At 44.4% G+C, this 19,380-nt stretch overlaps 1 protein-coding gene and 1 long non-coding RNA gene across 2 annotated transcripts in view; one reads left to right on the forward strand and one right to left on the reverse strand.

The window, feature by feature from the left end:
• Positions 1 to 1,218: 1,218 nt before the first annotated feature.
• Positions 1,219 to 3,880, reverse strand: LOC307259435. Its single transcript, XR_013845158.1, has 3 exons — positions 3,808 to 3,880; positions 1,545 to 1,619; positions 1,219 to 1,265 (listed from the first exon to the last, which is right to left on the reverse strand). It is a non-coding gene; the product is annotated as an uncharacterized lncRNA (long non-coding RNA).
• A 123-nt stretch (positions 3,881 to 4,003) lies between these two features.
• galm (galactose mutarotase) overlaps positions 4,004 to 19,380 on the forward strand; it is a 142,695-nt gene continuing 127,318 nt past the window's right edge. Inside the window, exon 1 of the mRNA XM_080039125.1 lies at positions 4,004 to 4,098. The gene's annotated coding sequence lies outside the window, so the exon portion shown is untranslated. The remainder of the gene's footprint in view (positions 4,099 to 19,380) is intronic.

A 19,380-nucleotide genomic window follows, 5' to 3' on the forward strand; every position in this document is an offset into this window, starting at 1 on the left:
GAGGCACGGGGGCTGCATTCATTCAAAATGTTAGCCACAGTATTAAATATGTAGTAGGCCTACACTGCTCTTTATGATAAAAAATACACGGCACAACATTTTATTTATTTGACGCACTTTTTAGATGTTAGTTCCTCTTTTAATGTGTTATTGATCGCTTAAGCGAGCGATTTATTTCCACCGTTAACCGGCACGTTTTTCCGACCTGCTGGTGGAGCAGGACTGTGGGCGCTCTCACAGCTGATCGTTGCCGGGTCGGCTTGTGCAGCTGACCGCCGGGCTGACCACTCCTGCTGTCATACAGTAACGCAAAATGTGTTATTTTTAGTTTTTACAACCCTTTTGAGTAGTGCTATCTAAAAGGGCCAATACATTCTAATCATTCAAATCTCTGCAGACCTGTATTTATTTCATGGGGACCATTACCGGACAGTTGGTGCGTCTGTTTCTCCTCTACCACTTAGGCTATATTATGCCCGCACCCTCAGTTGGTTGCATTTCAGAACAGCAACACGCTTTTTTTAGTGGCGATGTTTGAGTCAGACCACTTTTTCTTCATCTATGTAAAGAAATGGCGACATATAATTGTATATGCTGTTTTATAGCATTTGAGCGATAGTAACCTACTGATGTAAACCTAAAATGCAAAATCCTCAGCTGGAGATCGTTTTGTCATCACCAACGCTGTTGACTGCAGCAGTTATTTCCTTCCTAACTGCTGCCTTCTGTTGTTCTTTGATGCCGCTTGTAATGCTCCGAAATGAAACTATTTTTGTTCTACTTTCGCTGTTATTCTGTCAATTTCTACTTCAGATAAATTCCTCTTCTGTGCCGTAATTCGCATATCCATGTCGTAAAACCTCTGGGCGAGGCCTCTAAACTGAGAAAATATAGGGGCGTGGTACGATCGTTTTCAGCCGCCGCATTTATCAATAATGGCCTGGCGTACGCTGAGATTGGCGAGATACGACTGTTTGATAAATCCCACGCGACACCTGGCGTAGGGAGGTATTTGCGCCAGAATCTGCACCAGTTTCCACGCAAAATTGATAAATGAGGGCCAAAGTGTTACAGGACAGACAGTAATGGATTACAGCAACACGTTCAACACTGCATATTACACAATGCAGTTAAATAAATATTATTTGGAACTATGGCAATATAATGTACCATCAGTTACCCACTGTCTGACGTCATCAACCCACAGCTGCACCATGTTCTCCAGCCCTTCAGCCTCTGGGAACCTGCCTCAGCCTTAGAACAGCCTATAGTGAAAACAACAAACAAACAATTGCAGGGTTTGTGTGTGTAGGTAATCATGTGATAATATTATTAGTACCTTGACATAACTGTTGGTCAATTCTAGGTTAAGACTGTCGTGCTTGTGCCTGTATAACCAATGACATGAAGTCAGCATGTCATCCCGATAAAAAAAAGAAATATATAAAATGGACCTCAGTGGCTTAGGTAGTTCAGTCAACTGTATGTATTTGCATATAGAAAATGGGCATGCAAGACTAAAGTAATAAAGGAGAATTACATACCTGATTTGATAACCAATTCAGTTGACCAATTCCTCCTCTTCCCCTGCAGTCGTGCCGGCCCCCTCCATATTCTTTCTACTCAAGGCAAGGCAAGGCAAGGCAAGTTTATTTATATAGCACAATTCAAACACAAGGCCACTCAAAGTGCTTTACAGGGGCAAGATTAAAATACATAAAACACATTAGAAGACATTTAAAAGCGAATGAAAAGAAGTAAAACATTTAAATAAAATAAAAAGTACAGGTTAAAATGGAAACAGAAAAGTCTTCAGACTCGATTTAAAAGAACTGAGGGTTGCAGCAGACCTCAAGTTTTCTGGGAGTTTGTTCCAGATATTTGGTGCATAAAAACTAAAAGCTGCTTCTCCTCGTTTAGTCCTAACTCTTGGGACTGTAAGTAAACCTGTCCCAGACGACCTAAGGGCTCTGGACGGTTCATAACGTATCAGCAGATCAGTAATGTATTTTGGCGCTAAACCATTTAGTGCTTTATAAACCAACATCAGTATTTTGAAATCAATTCTTTGAGTGACAGGAAGCCAGTGTAAAGACCTCAGAACTGGGGTAATGTGATCCACTTTTTTGGTCCTAGTGAGGACTCGAGCAGCAGCGTTCTGAATTAGCATTCAATATGTGTCCGCTCAGATGTGAAAATTGCCTATTGACACATAGCAGTCTCTGTCCTTTAAGTAGGATTCAAACCAGTTTAGTACAGTTCCTGAGAGTCCAACCCAGTTTGCTAGTCGATCTAGTAATATGCTGTGGTCAACTGTGTCAAAAGCGGCACTGAGATCCAGTACAACTAAAACAGAACTTTTGCCACTGTCTGTGTTTAAGTGGATGTCATTGAGGACCTTAACCAGAGCAGTCTCAGTGCTGTGGTGTTGTCGAAATCCTGACTGGAAAACATCAAAGCAGTTGTTCATTGCTAAGTAGTTATTTAGCTGTTGATAAACAGCTTTTTCAATGATTTTGCTTAAAAATGGTAGGTTAGATATGGGCCTATAATTGTTCATGAGCGATGTATCTAGATTGTTCTTTTTTAGGAGTGGCTTGATGACTGCTGTTTTCAGGGCCTGTGGGAATACACCTGTCCGAAGGGACATGTTGACAATTTGTAGAACATCTGAGGCCATACAGCTAAAAACTGTTTTAAAGAAGCCTGTGGGAAGAATGTCAAGGCAACAGGAGGAGGAGTTCAGGTGTTGTATAATGTCCTCCAGGTTTTTGTGGTTTATCAGATAAAATTGTGTCATTGCATTTGGATTGATTTTAAGTGGGCATAGCGATGACACATATGTTGAACTTTGTATTGATGCAGTGACAGCTTGTCTAATTTTGTGAATTTTCTCAGTAAAGAAGGAGGCAAATTCATTGCAGGCCCTCGTGGAGAGATGTTCAGACGCTACTGACACAGGAGGGTTTGTTAATCTGTCGACAGTAGCAAACAGGGCACGTGCATTGTTGTTTTTGGTGATGATGTCAGAAAAGAAAGACTGCCTTGCACTTTTCATCTCTGAGTTAAAAGTGCAAAGTTTCTCTTTGAAGATGTCATAATGAACCTGGAGATTTGTTTTTCGCCACCTGCGTTCCGCTTTACGGCACTCTCTTTTTTCTATTCTGACCGGCGGGGCATTTCTCCAAGGAGATCTTTTCTTACCAGAGACAACCTTCATCTTAGTGGGCGCAATAGCATCTATAACACTTGTAATTTTGCCATTAAAGTTGTCTAAAAGCTCATTAACTGAGTTACAGGGGAGGGGTGGTATTAAAGAAAATGCTTGAATAAATGTTTCACTGGTATTTTCTGTAATATACCGTTTTTTGATTACTTTTGATTGATCAGTTGTGTGCACAGACATTTTACTCTCAAAACATAAACAGGAATGGTCTGAGAAGGGACCTATATCTGCCACTGTTACGTCTGAAATGTTCATTCCTCTGGAAATGATAAGGTCCAGAATGTGCCCTTTGTTATGAGTTGGTTTGTCAACATGCTGATTTAGTCCAAAGTTGTCAAGGACACAGCACAGTTCTTTCGCACATCTGTCCTCGGGTTTGTCGATATGAATATTTAAGTCTCCAACAATTAATACACAGTGAAACTCAATACAGATTACAGACAGCAGCTCAGAAAGGTCATCTAAAAAGCTTAACATGCTCGCGAGCTCTGTGCACTTGTCACGCTGTTCACACACTTCTCGCATATGAACGAAATCGACATGTTAAGGCACACAACGCAAATATAACACACAGAACTAACCTGCAACTTCAATAGGAGATTTAATGAACATAAAACACATGACAGTTGTCGTTTCATGTGATCCTTTTCTCTGTGATGAAGCTTCGCAGGAAGTGTTTCCATAACATATGGTTGCTGGCCAATAGCGTGAGGTTTCGTCGTGCTCTTGAGGCGGGGTTTATGAGCATATTTAGCCAGGTCCATAGGTCCGTCACTCAGTAAACACAAGCGAGGAAGAAAGAAGTTCAGCGGGAGCATAATTAGGTCTATGGTTAACGTCCGAAGTCTTTTGAGTTGGTGAACTGTTCTGAGGTGAGATATACTATACCACGTTTTTTGCAGTGAGATATCAATACATTTGTCTTAATTGTTTACAGTCGATACATGTTGTTTTATCAAGAATTCACATAATGTACCGCGCAGTTAACACCAGTCAGCAAGTAGTTAATATACTTAACTTGGCTCGTTCGAGCTTTGCAGCTTGCCTGGAATGTAGACGAGTATAGCCGAGTGCAGTCGGGGGAGTGACGAAAAGCCTGTTCATGACTTTTTTGGTTTAAGTAGACCCTTACCTGTAAGAAAAATATGTGGTGTCATCAGGGGCGTAGCACCAAATTCTGGGCCCCTTTACAAAAAGTCCTGATGGGCCCCCTGAAAAGCGGTCTTACAATACACATGTCTCTCTGAGCCAGACAACTCCACAATATTTCATCTGATGAATGACCAAATCATTACTTTTACCGGTGTTTCCCCCATAATATGTCTTAGTCAAGGTGGTCACTGGGCAGGGTCACAGGAGGCGCTTTGCGCCGCGGCGAAAATTTTGGGGGTATTTTGCTCAAAGATGCCAATGCGCACTATAGAAATAAACAACTGTTTATTTGAATACAGATGTGCAATTTTGTTTGCTATGTGCAAGTATAATTTTACAGACAGTACAAAACACAATTAAAGAAAACTTCTACTGTTTTTGTGCAATAGGGGAGAACGGGGTAAGTAGGCACACTTTTTACTCTAGTGAGAATTGCTCATCACCAAAACATCTGTCAATAGCCATTCCTACATTAAATTGAAGCTTAAGGTGTTGGCTAGAAATGTGTGTCTCTCTTTTTTTCCAACTTATTGTAATGAAGAAGTAATTTACCATCAAAGACACTCTGACACATTGTGACAACCAACCCCATCAAGGGGTCGGTTGTCACACACTATGGGGTTGTTTGTCACAATGTTATCTTAATGGGAAAAATCTTAAAAAGAAGGCAAGGAGGCAGAACCAAATTTGAATGTTTAATTGCATTGTCAAGTTGACAAATAGGCCTACATAACGTTCTGTAGCCTTGGCAGCTGGTCTAGTTTGGGATGCACTGGGTTGTTTTGATTTTGTTGCCCTTTTTTCTTTTGCTTGCTAGCTGCCTTTTCCTGCTCTATTCTTTCCTTCTCTGGGGTGTCAGTGAGGATACAGCTTGACAATTTCTTTCGTTATTGGGTTCCTTTTCTGGCTGCAGCCTTGAGATAACATGTGACAACCAACCCCCCAAAAAATTTGACGACCAACCCCAACTTGAATTTCTTGCTAGCATCAAGGCCAACAACCATCTGACAACTAATTAGCTTGCTAACCACAATCTAAACTATAGTTTACCCTTCACACTTTCTGAGGGTAACAAGTGTTTTGTTATAAACCCATTGTGTAAAAGCCTAGAAGAAAAATACTGAGAAGCAAAATATTTTGAATTTGAAAAACACAAAACATCCTCTCACCTGACATGCAGCTGTCTTCCTCCAAGGAAGTCTATGTATGTGACCTCTGATCCCAATTCTGGACCTTTTTTATATCAACATTTCAGAGCTAGCGCGCTCTGGTGGCGAGATATAACGAATGTGACATCCAACCCATGTGACAAATTACCCCGTTCTCCCCTACTATGCAGACACACTAAATACAAATAATAGACCATACACTTGTGTAGGCACATCAAGTGCAAATTAAACTTTTTAAAGTTCCTTTATGGATGGGGGGCTGTGATTATTGTGGACAATAGGCCTACTGTGATGCGATAGCCTATAATTAATTAATGGTTATTATTAGCCTACTTGCTTGATTTCTTTTTAAATACAGGTTGTTTTGGAACATGTCTTTCCCAATTTAAAACATAAAAATAAAGCAGCATTGAAAATTCAGAAAATCAATCTTGTTGGCCTACACTAGCATGCTGTTCTACAAATAACTCAATAGTTGAAATAATAAATACAATGTGTTTTCCCCTTAAAATGTCGAAATGCATTTCAAAGGCAGTAACAGTGTGGCACTTCTTTAAACTTACTGAAACTTGCAGGGGCCATCACTCTCATGTATTCATCAGACTTTTCTTTGCGCTGTCTGAGCTGATAGATAGGTTGTGTTGCCACAGTGATGTGGAGTCTTAAACTGTCCTAGCTTTGCCAGCACTTATTTCTGTACAGCTAAATATCCCCATAGAAACATCGCTGCGTTTATTTTCGCCACCAGTTCAATTCAATGTTGGCTTGCTCCTGCTTACTCTCCCGCATACATGGCTTAGTCATGCGCAGGCCCCTGATCTCCTTGCAAGGGTCAGGGGCCTATCACGAGCCAGTCAATTATTTCTTTTTTTGGAATGGCATTGTTCAGGGCCTTCAAAGATCGGGGCCACACATTTAGCTTGTTTAAAAAAAAAAAAATTTTTTTTTTTTTTAATGGGCCCCCCTCTGCCTTGGGCCCCCCCACGACTGTATACCTTGTCTACCCAGTCTGTCGGCCCTGGGTGTCATCTCAGGCTATTTTTATTTATTTTTTATTTCCCTAAAATAATCAACATGGACATGTGCTTTGTCAATCGCGTTACCAACACCAACTTGTATTAAATAAGTATTTGAAGTTACACTATATTTAGGGACACACGCTATTCTTAATATAAATAACATTTATAATTATGTATTGTATACATTATTCTGGTTTGGACACACAATAAACATGGGGTCATGGCGGGGAAAGGGTTAATATTAACAGGTTTGACAGTAACAGGTTTGACAAAATATCAAGAGTACCTATTTGCAGACCCATGGAGAAACGGAGCTCCACCGGAAACATGATGGGGCCACGCCCCAAACTAATTTCATTGGTCAGAATTGTAACCTACTCTGAGATTGTTTTCACATTACGCTGCAGCTCCGACTGAAGAAAGAGTGTCACTGCCACAACGCGACCCCGTACAGTTTAAAACAAAATCACTCCATAGGGATGTTTTTATCATTTGATCGATCAGACTGTGATGTCTTTTACTGTGACATCACAGTAAAATTTACAAAGTAAGTTTTTTTTAACCCTATATTTCTCTTTCTGTGATGTCACGAGAAAGAGAAATATAGGGTTAAAAAAAAACACTCTTTCTGCCTTTTCTCAGGCTAGGATGAACCGATTTTTTTTTTTTTGCACATTTATACTACATAGGATCTCAGAATTCAATACACCTTCATATTCAAACCGGTGAAGTAGGCCTTTATGTAAACTGAATTCAATTGAACTGTGTTATTTAGGGGGTCGTGGGTGCGCTCTCGTAAAGCTCGATTGCCTAGCCTACTGTAACTTGCTCGCCAGTGGGCGGCATAGTTTTACACCGCCACTGTATTATTCTAGCGGTGTCGCACCGTGGTTCGGTTGCTCTCGCTTGAAGCCCGGTTGCATACCTTATTCGGATTACATATTTTAATTGGCTCGACAGGTCGCGTTGTTGCTTGGGTGTGCTCTCGCCTAGAGCTCGATTGCCTAGCCTACTGTAACTTGCTCACAGTGGGCGGCATGGTTACACTGCCAATGTACAATTATAGCAGTGTCGCACCGTGGCTCGGTTGCTCTCGCCTGAGGCCCGGTTGCATGCCTTAGTCGGATGCATATTTTAGCTGGCTCGACTTTTGGCAAAATTCTAGCATGTTTTACTGTAACTTGCTCAGCAGTGGGCGTAGTTTTACGCCGCCACTGTATTATTCTAGCGGTGTCACCCTTCTTATATGTCCATGGGTGTCGCACCGAGGCTTGGTTGCTCTCGCCTAAAGCCCGGTTGCATACATTGGTTGCTCGCCAGGGAGCGTCTTGGGTTTCCAAGAGTCGCCTTCACTGTGTTATTTTAGCTGTCACACGGTTGTCGTGTCTGTGCAGGCTACTGTAATTTGCTCGCCAGTGGGCGCTATAGTTTTGCACCGCCGCTGTATTATTCTGGCAGTGTCGCGCCGTGGCTCGGTTGCTCTCGCCTGAAGCCCGGTTGCATACCTTAGTCAGATGCATATTTAGTTGGCTTGACAGTGGGCAGCTTACGCCTTCATGACCTCCATACAGTGGGGAATGGCCATGACAAGTGCCCTGCAGGGGCCTATCCGAAAAGTCCAATCTCCTAACCTATAAGCCTCCTTTCCTATGCCTTACGCGCCCCACACACATCCTACCTCTACTGCGCGTCTACCTCGCGTCTGCGTCTGACTTTTGGTCACAGACTGTGAAATCAACGTAGAGCGAGCACACATCCAACCTCAGACGCACTGCTGAGGCGCGTCGGAGGCACGTCTGCAGCGACGCTCCCCTTCACCTCAGGAGGCTCGCCTATTTTTTTCTGAGAGCAGCGCGTCTCTCTCGCGTCTCTGTGCTTTAACTGATAGAGAAATACTCTGCTGACAGTCATACCAGCAGCATTCACTCTAGTTACACGTTTACCCGGTGTGTTTATTTCAAAATAAAACATCCCTCAGTCGTATACGCAAATAATCCCTTTATTTCATGATGAGCGCAACAGTTTTCCGTTGCTCTATCTGTGTCTACGGCCTTCTTCTTCCCCGACCACACCCCCCTCTCTCTCTCCCGTATAAATCAGTAAAGTGATTTTTGAAATACTCTGCTGAGAGTCATATTGACTTCATACTGGCAGCTTTCGCTGTAGTTTCACCATTTCCTGGTGTGTCCCCTTCAAAATAAAACTTCCAACAAGCGAAAATATGGCAAAAAAAAAGAAAAAAAATGGCAATGGGGCGCACGGATTACTGTCCAGACTCAATATAAATCATATGCATCATAGATGACATGAAAGAACTTCATTTTTAATGGGAATTATCTATGAAAACTCTATGTAGAAAGATAGGGCTTTTAGAAGCAGCGCTGCAGCAGCAGCTGCTGAGACGTTGTGTGTCCGAGAAAAGTCCGAGAGAGGCAGCAGTAAGGTAACGCGACGCGCTCCAGAGGTAGACGCAGGATGTGTGTGGGGCGCGTTAACCCCTAAACGTCATCGGGGTTAAGGAGAGATGAAAGGTGCTTCCTATCGAACATAGGAAAGGACAGCGCTGTTTCAAATGAATTCGACTCCACTTTTCCTAACCGACGTCATTGCGCGACGGCGAGTATTGCTGACGTGAGTCACTAGCGTGAAACTACACTATTCTCCGAAAATTGACTACAACAAGCGCTCGTTTGATCCATGCGTTCTTTTCATATTGATTTTAATCAGGTTGTCGCCAACAGAGTGAGAATCACTGGCATATATCCCAATTCACATGTGGAATAAAAAGAGGCTACACTTATGTTGATGAACTGCCCCCAGTAACTTCATTAAATGTGAAGTTGGTATTTTATTTTCTTATGGTGTAAATTATGTGCTACGAAAATAACTATTATGATGTTGGTCTTTTATGAGTTCTTTATTGTCTTTATAGGGGAGGGGGGGTATTTTGTTTTATCCGAGTTAAATCTTTCTCTCTTCTCCTCTCCTCTCTTCTGTTTTATCTCTCGCTCGTATTTGTGTAGAGTCGGTAAAGCCTGTTGCTTTAAATCTTGCCGCCGTAAAGGATTATGAGATACCACTATCTCCTTTCCTTTAGCATAGGTTGGTCAGGAGTAACCTATGCTATAGGAGGGTTAAAGGATGAATCGGGGCTCCTTTCCTATGCCTTTCCTAAGCATTTTGAGAATTCGGATCACCTATCTGCCGAGTACTTCCGGTTCATCTCGATAGGAAAGGAAATTTCCTATGCAAAAAAAAGTTTTCGGATAGGCCCCAGGTCTCAGGGTTGAGCACCTGAGGGAAGCGCTGTCAGATAACCCATGCATGAACTGTAGTTTCATGTCTCAGGCACTTAGGTTGCTAGGTAGAGGCTCTTCTACTAGCCTCCAACCAGCTCATGGTACCAGTTGCAGTGAGTAACCTTGCGGCTGGGCATCCTTCCTACTACAGGGGATGACATGCTGTCCACAGCTGCGTCCTGTAACCTCTTAGAGGTGGGCAGCTCGGCGAGAGTGTCAGTGTCCGTCCGTGACTCGCCAAGCATGGGGTTAGATGAAGCTCTGGTTTCATCTGCACCCACGAATGCCTTCTTTTCGGCAGGCCCTCAATCCTCCGTTTCTGTGTGCCTCCCTCTGAGCCTTATTCCGCAGAGCTCCGTAGATGCTGGCCAGATTTAAGGGCTCTCTCCCATCACACTAGTGACAGCAGAGCTCTGGCAGACATGCACAATGCTGATAGTTAGGGATTGGACTGGTTAGCTCCGATTGAGCCTGCTATAGCATCCCTGGTTGTCTCCCCAGACGAGGCTCTGAGAGCCGATGTGCGCTGCCCTCGGCCCCAGTGCCGGATTTCAGGCGACCTCCTTACTAGGAGTTACGACATTGCTGCCTGTGTGGGCCATCTGGGAATTTGCTTTCTCACACAGTCCTGGCTCGGTCGCAAACCATACAGGGGTCAGGTGCTGGTCACTCAGCATGGACCCTCAGTGATGCTTCACTGCAGACTTTGCATTATGACTTAGGGAGCTAGGCAGGTTATGTCAACTGTGACGTGGCGCGCCGCCAGGGTTGGCTGGCCAGACATTCGGCCAGCTGCTCTTCAGGCCCGGTGCGAAGTGTTCAGGTTGACCAGGCTAGACAGTAGTTGCACGCTGCGACGTGCGCTTCTGCCTGATTCCAGGCCGGGAACCTCTGTGGTACCCCGTGCCAATAGCTTCAACCACGTTCAGGTGGACAATCAAGGGGCCAGTGCTTCTCAGCACATTCTGTACAGCGCCGTAGCACTGCGCTACAGCTGCATTTCAGGCGCCAGGAGGTCGGCGTCCAGCCTCCGCCCTCCCCCAGAGTCCTTGGGGGTGCTACTCGATGCTCGGTAGCAGGGGCGTAGCCATCATTTCAGAAGTGAGGGGGACAGATTGTTTAGGAGTAAGCCGACGTCTATTGAGTGATTTATCATCCTCGCATTCATTGAGCCTCTCCTCAGTCGCTGAATAACCAAATACCAGCTACAGTACTGCACAGACTTAAGTAAAATGATCAAAATCAAAAGTTTGAGCTGCCAAACTCTGTATGAGTTGACATGTAAAGCCGGTAAGGCATCTGCAGCGTAAATAGCCAGAGTGACAACACAGAACATAGAAAGTTCAGTAACACATTGTTCTTATTAGCAGTTACACTAAGTTCTAGCTATAGATTACATTCCCATGTGCTATTTGTAAATTAGATAGAAGACTAACAACACAACATATTGGATAGTTGAGGCACTGGCTCCAACTGAAAGGGGTTTATTAGAACGTTTTGGCACAACTATTAGCAAGTTATACATTAACACCACACACTGAACATACTTCACTTGATGAAAGCTACAGGCAGTGGCGGAGCCAGGAAATTTTCATTGGGGTGGCCAGGATGGGGCCAGTGATAATTTTTGGGTGGCAAGCACAAAGGCTTCGGTTTTGCTTCAACATAAGTGGGGGTCTGGGGGTACTCCCCCAGAAAAAAATGTACTTCATACATACCATTTTGTGCATTCTGGTGAATTTTAATGTACTTATTTATGCCTTCTGTAGCCTATTTAATTATTATGGTGGACATGTCTACATTTCTGTTAAGGAAAAGACAACAGGCTCCCAGTGACGTAAATATAATGTTATAAAAAGCAGTAAGGCTCTCAGGCATCTGTATTGCTTTCAAATATTTACTCTACTGTATTGTTCAAAACATTTTTTTTAGGACACTACTCATGACACAGCAGCAGTGTGAACTATTATGACACTTTAAATTTTGAAATCATAGGGGAATATGTATTAACAATTAGGAGATACAGTATATCAATGTTTCAACATCCTAAACTGTTATTTTTACCTCTTTTGGGGGAATAGGCTTTCTTACTTTTTGAGGAGGAAAAATATATCTCTTCTGATTATTGTGGTGGGGGGGGGGACATCCCCTGTGCCCCCTCCCCCCGCCCCACCTCCCCAAATCTACGCCTATGGGCAAGCATGTGTCTGTGAGTTGCTGAAAAAATCTGCACCACAGCTGCCACCGAAATGTTCAGACTTCAGAATTTGCATCAAAGCCCTAATGATCATAAAAACAAGATGCTTTATTTAAACTATGTTTAGGTGGTGATTGTATTTTTTTCGGCTGTACTGAAACTAACGGAGGGAGTCAGGCGGCTCACTCTATAGGCATTTCCTCTTGTTGCGCTGTAAGTTCGCAATGCCTACATGGCTGTGTTTTCATGCTCGTGAAATGCAATCCGATCGCAGAAGCCTCCCCTGAACAACGTTAGCGGACATGAGATCCCCGGCGGCCGGTTATCATTTTAGCCATTAAGCCACAGAGCTTTTCTCACCGGCAAGGTGATGACACCGTTACCCACAGTCACAGTCTCACCCCATGTTTCACTGGGTGAATCACTGCTTTGCTCGCGCAAGGCTTTTGTGTTTCGGTTTAACATCAGTCTTGGGCGAGCGAGTGTTTTAACTTTATGCTGAATAACCATTGCACTGCAATCGCTGAAAGCGAAATAGTTCAGGCGGGGGCGGGGCAGAGCGGAGCGCACTAGTAGAGATGGAAGGGTTCGCTTACTTGCCAGTCGAAGCGTCAGGTCTGTAGTAACCCCATGTTAGTAACCATGGTAGTAACAGGCATGGCTTGAGCTGTTACATGATGTGTGCGTGCGGCTAAAAGGTCAGACAGTGTACTAGCGGTGTAAGAAAGGTTCCGTATTTTTCCACAGCCGTCAAAACTATTGACGGCTGTGATATGGCGCTTGGGGTGGCCAATGGGGTGGCTGAGATTCTGCGGGGGATGGCCTTGGCCACCCCCGGCCCCCCCCTGGCTCCGCCACTGGCTACAGGCTCAAATTATGCCTCATTTAACAACCTGTTCAAACAGTTATGTATGGTACTTATCTCTGTTCCAGAACCACAGACCAACTAATTTACCTGCAATAAACAAACAAAGGGAACATCTTGTCTGACCGATGCTACAACTTTCTAAACAAGCTAAGTTATGAAGGTTTACCAGTCACCAAAACAAATATTTTTAAGGAAGCCCCCATAGAAGAAGTTCGACGGTGACCACATATTTTTGAATTCATTTCACTTATTCTGTAAGGAAGGGAGACAGAGGAGAGAGGAAAGCACATTTAAATTCAAAAAACAATGTTTTGCCCTCCAAAATAAAATGTATAACATCAAGGTTTTTTGATTGCTGTGTCTGAACAATTATAGACAACTTTGAATACAAGCATCATGTACACATAACCTAAGTGAAGCACCCAAATGTGTTTCTGCGCCTCTCACTAACCAAAACAAATTGCTGAGCTATCTCGCTCCTATTTAGTTTCTCCAGTTTCTCTTTGTGTAATATCACGAATATTAAAGACAGTTAATCATTGATTTAAGAACATTATGCATTTATTTTACTTTTAACAAGGTTTTTTTCTAATAACACCATGACTTTGGACTTTAAACAAAGGCCTAATTGGACTGAAAACAGGGAGAATAGAAATAGGCCAAATAAGTGAAACGTATTTTTAATAATTGAATAAAATAAATATGTCAAAATGAAAATAACCAGTTGTAAATGGTGTTGATAGGGCACGTCTTTTGATAGCATTAAATGTAAGGGCATGATTTATTTATTTCAAGGAGCAGGGTGGATAGGCAGTTGCCACCACAACTGTCAACACTACAATAGTGTTGACAGTTGTGGTGGCAGGAATCAAGGAGCTTAAAACTTCCTGTGTTTTTTATTCATTGATTGCTTGGTCATAGACCACTATGATTCGACTTAAAGTGAATAAACAAATTGGTCGGGATGTTTAGAGGTGCAGATCAGGAAATATGCCTTTTTTTCTCTCTCTCTCTCTCTCTCTCTCTCTCTCTCGCGGTTGCGTTACTCGCGTGTCCGCGCGTGACATATCTTGCACATTATTTTAGTTTGTTGTGAGTCTGAAGTGTTTTCAGACAACATAATTAGTTTTACCTTTTATTCTCGTCATCTAGAAGTTTTTCAAAACACCCGGCAATGCTCAACATTTCCCTCCTACTCTTTGGACCAGCCGATAGCGAAACTATCAGGTGAGGGAGGGGCCGAGCGCAGCTCACGGCTCGGCTGAAAGGGTGCGCTGCATTTAACAGCCTGCATGCCCCGGCGTGCGGAACAATGATAGTTTAATAACGATTATTTTGTTTTCATGATTGAGGGAAGCCGTAATAGTAATCGAAAATGAAATTCAAGTTATTGCCCAACCCCTCAAGAAGGATGACTTAAATTGGGCTGAATTTGGAGAGGTTTTAAATAGCTTTGGCGCTCCTGATTTTCCTTTGGCGCTGGATAAATCCGCTTTGGCGGGCACCAAAATGTTCTCTATGTAGGAAAAACCCTGCATACAGTAGCCTAACCCTGGAAAAAAGAAGACACAATTCTGCTTTACAGCGAACGTCTCAATTGTATGACGCAAACCGTATGCCACCGTCACGTGATGCCGGCTTCTCATGGTGCGTTTAAGGACAGCTTGGAAAAATGTGTTACGACATAACAAATGAATTAAGTGGTTGTAGAAAGTGCGGGGGACAGAGGGCACAGACACGAAAAGTGCGGGGGACACGTCCCCCGTGTCGGCTACGCCCCTGCTCGGTAGGTTCTACTCAACCGAAGTTCAGGTACCAGGAGGTGGGGCGGGGTCGTCCCGTTCTGGAGTAAGACGGCGGAATCAGTGCCTCACGATTCTTCCTTTCCCCATGCTGCATGTTCCAGGGGTCCTCCAGTCTATCGCTCAGGCGGACTGGGTTGTGTCATAGCCCTGAAAGATGCTACTTTCAAGTCCCTACTGCCCAATGTCACAGGTGGTCCTCCCCTTTGCATTTCTGGGCAAGGTGTACCAGTTCAGGGTTCTTCCGTTTGGGCCGTCCCTGGCTCTGCATATATTAAACAGTGTGTGGCAGCATCCCTGCCACCATTACAGCTCAGCTGGTGCTCGACTCGGCGGCCATGCGAGCCTGCCTTTCTCCGTAGCGCGTAGCTACCGTTCAGCAGCTACTACAGCACTTCATGCAATGGAGGCTGCTGGAGTACAGCCTCTTCCTTTGACTGATAAGTATGCTGACCTCAGCGTTATCTAATTATCATTATCTAAGCTGTCCAAGTTCCAGGTGTCCGGAACACAGCGATAGAAAAGGGCCACCCCCGGGGAGTGGAGACTCCATCCGGAGGTGGTGGGCATGATCGGGACAAGTATGGCAGGGCAGTGGCATATCTCTTTGCTTCCGAAGAGATGACCCACTGTCCCCCTGGGTTCTCCTAGATGGAGAGGACCAGTCCCCTAAGGCAGGAGGCTCTGGCTAATGCTTGGCCAGTCAGCCTGCTTTATGCATTTCCTCCAATTCTTTTGTTACTGGCAACACTGGACGGGGTCCAGCATTGCAGTTACAGCCTACGTTTGGTGGCTCCACATTGGCCAGGAAGGCTATGGATCCCAGCGTTACTAAACTCCTCAAGGAGAGCCTTGGTGCCTTCCAGGGAGACAGGACCTTCTGTCTCAGGTAGGCGGACACATGTGGCACCCAAACTCGGGGCGCCTGCAGCTGTGCGTGGGGCTCCTGGTAGCCAGGACCCACTGTTGACGTATTGCGACCAGTCAGAGGTCCATACCTTTTTAACTTCAGGGGCACTCTCCACTACATGGCACTATGCAAACAGGTGGAAGTTGTTTTCACAGTGGTGCATGGCACATGGCGAAGTCCCATGGACTTGCTCAGTGATAGTGATACTACACTTTCTGCAGTCTGTGTTGGGCAGCAGGAGAGCTGCTTCCACCCTGTGCGTCTATGTGGCTGCGATATCGGCCGCACATGCAGGGGTGGATAACCAGACGGTAGGGTCCCACTACCTAGTCGGGCAGTTTCTGAAGGGAGGCCAGAGACTTCATTCAGCCACCATGACCCCTGAGGGCACCATCATGGGACTTGCAAGTAGTCCTGAGGGCCTTAGGTCTACCCCCATTTGGGCCGCTGAGTCAGGCAGACCTGATGCGGCTGTCTATGAAGACGGCATTCCTCCTTGCCATTGCGACTGCAATCGGTCGGTGAACTCCATGCCTCGTCAGTGAGCCAGGCGTGCTTGCTCTGGCATGCAGAAGGGTCAGGAGTGGTGCTCTCGCCAAATCCATCCTTCCTATCCAAATGATTGTCTCCCCACCATGTAAAGCAATCGATCGAGTTGGCTGCTTTCAGGCCCTGTTCTCAGGGTGAAAACGTGACAGTTTTCCCGTTTTTGGTTTAAAAAAAAACCCCGTTCAGACACAATTTATCTGACATCTTCACTCGTACACATGTTTTCAGAGGAAACGGGACAAAATCGCTGTAGTAAGCATGCCATGCCAGCAGTTGGCGGTACAAGGTGGTAGTAGTAGATAGTAGGGGTGTGAACGTTTACAAAAATGTCTAACCGTGTACACAACGGATTTTTTTTCGTGTACGCGGTTAACCGTGACGTCATTGTCCTCGTGCGCCCGCCGTCTTGTAGGCGCGGGCACACACACACATACGCGTTTGTTCGCCTGTAAACACACAGTTGACATGAACCACACTCGTTTTTATATACTTTCTATGGTTTACAAACCTCTTATAATAGGTCCATGGCACACACATAGCCTACACACGTTCGCCGTTCATTATCGCGCTTCATTAATTTCCTGATTAATATAGCCTATCGCACATTTCTACGATTTATACATGTCCACGTGTATGCAGGTTGAACAGGTGTTATTAAGTTCGGGCTACTTACGAGCGTAGTTCACGTCAACCGGGTAACTTTAATCTTTAGGTTATCTTTCATCTCTCTTCCGTGGCTGTGAGACGAGCCCCAGCACGGCGACTCCCCCCCCTTATGTGTGTGTGTGCGCCGATACACACACTCATTCACACACGCACACACACACACACACACACACACACACACACACACACACACACACACACACACACACACACACACACACACACACACACACACACACACACACACACACACACACACACACACACACACACACACTCGCCGAGGGACAGACAGATTCGGCAGACTACCTTTTATCATCCCCAATTACTTTATTAGTGAGGTAAAATCAATAAATGCGTGTCTCCAGAACATAATTAAAAACTTTGAAAAAAAGAAAATTTGAAAAAAAAAAGAACGGTTTTCGTTTATTGATTTTTCCTAAACGGTTATGATTTACAAACGTGTACACGTGTAACCGTGCACACCCCTAGTAGATAGCTTTTCCGGTACAATTTGATGCATAAAACCTTACTGTAACCGAAAATTAATGCCACTAACGTTCATAAAGCGGTTGGTGTAAGCTTGGGGTTACAAGTATTGTAAATGACAAGCTTTCTGTCCTCTTATTTCACCCATTGAACTCGTGAAAATAGAAGACATGCTGGTAGTGAAGGGGCTTTGTGAGCGGCTATCTTTCCTGTTAGGCGTACTTCAAAATAAAAGTCAACTCACGTTTGTCCAGTGAAATGCTATTAATGTTTAGCCAATGACATGCTTTTACTGTGAAGCCGTAGCCTTAATGTTCCTTTTGTTGAACAGTAAAAGTGACTTAACCGCTGCGAACTATGGATAGTGTTTTTTAATGTAGAGAGCCGTGTCCCTGGCATATAGAAGCTACACACGTTTATTTTGCTAGAAAAACCGGCAGAGCACAAATCTTTCCCCAGACAAAGTGGCGCGGCGGTTGCATGGTATCAATAACTTACTAATAGACTATAGACTAAATTGGCGAGTGTTATATTTGAGCCCTGCACGACACTCTCCGCAGATCACAGTGATGGTGCCGCGGAGACACCGTGCATGTTATGTTGTCTTCTAACTTTATAACTCGCGTGTGGGTATTTTGACAGCAAATGTTATAGTCTACGCATACGTGAAGTGGAGCCGTGACGTCAGCGTTATCACGGGAAATGGTTTTCGGTGTTTACAAGAAACCAAAACCGTTGTGTTCTCCAAAAAATCCTCCCTGGGAGTAGATCTCAAAAACTTGCGGTTTCATGCCTGCGTTTGCTGTTTTCATGTACATGATATAGTGCAACCGCGGGAATTTTTCCGCGTTTGCAGTTTCGTGTTGCAGTGAGAACAGGGCCTCAATCCCCTGGGCTCACCAGGGGATGCAGAAAGAATGTCAGACCCACTGTGCCCGGTGAGGGCGCTTAGGGCATAGGTTGTGGCAACAACCAGCTTGCGTAAGACAAATACCTCTTTGTCTGCTATGGGAGCTGCAGGAAGGGGTTCTGCCCTGTCCAAACAGAGACACTCCCACTGACTTGTGGATGTGGTCTTGAATGCATATAGTGCACAGGGGCTCCCCATGCCTTGGTCGTTGAGTGCCACTCTACCAGGAGTATGGCTACATCATGGGCTGCCTTGAAGCGGATTTCACGGCAGGACATTTGCGCCACGGCAGAGTACTACAGAGTAAATGTTGCTGCACCTCATCCGGTGGGATGACAGCTGTCTTGTTGATGGCTGCAAGCCCTTAATTGATGAGTACTCTTCGTGACCTTTTTGGTATAAGTCATCCAGTGCTGTAAGCACCGCCTCTGGCGGTCAGTAGAAACGAAATAGAACGATAGTTACGTATGTAACTACGGTTCTATGAGTTCCGGATGACCGCCAGAGTTCTCTGTCACTCAGACTTCTCAGACACCGCGATAAGATCCAGTTGGAAACGAACCTCTGGTGACTTCCGGAATATATAGACATTCCCGGGGTCACCCAGGTGTCACAGGTGACTTTGTTGGTATAAAGATCTCGACCTGCGCATGCGCGCGATGGAACATCCAGTGCTGTAAGCACCGCCTCTGGCGGTCATCCAGAACTCATAGAACCGTAGTTACATACGTAACTATCGTTTATTTTACAGGGCTCCAGACTAACTTTTTCATCTAGGTGCACCAGCATATATTTTGGGTGCAACAAATTAGTGTTGCACGTTTTGGAGAAATTGTGCGATTGCAATTATAGTGGCTAATATTGCGATTTGCGATGCAATATAATAAATAAATGGTATTATGATTCTTGGTTTTCAAGGAAAATTTGCGATTATTGATAGTTTTGAAACTTGATCTCAATTTAAAACAAACACATATTAAGAATCATTGAAAATATATAGAAAATAAAGCACTGGGGGTGTGAATGTTTACAAAAATGTCTAAATGGTTACAGTCTGCAATTTTTTTGTGTACACATTTAACCGTAATATGGGGGGGGTCAACGTCACTTTTTTTGCCGAGGCT

The sequence above is a fragment of the Ammodytes marinus genome (genome assembly GCF_949987685.1).
Source record: "Ammodytes marinus genome assembly, chromosome: 13".
Taxonomy (NCBI): domain Eukaryota; kingdom Metazoa; phylum Chordata; class Actinopteri; order Uranoscopiformes; family Ammodytidae; genus Ammodytes; species Ammodytes marinus.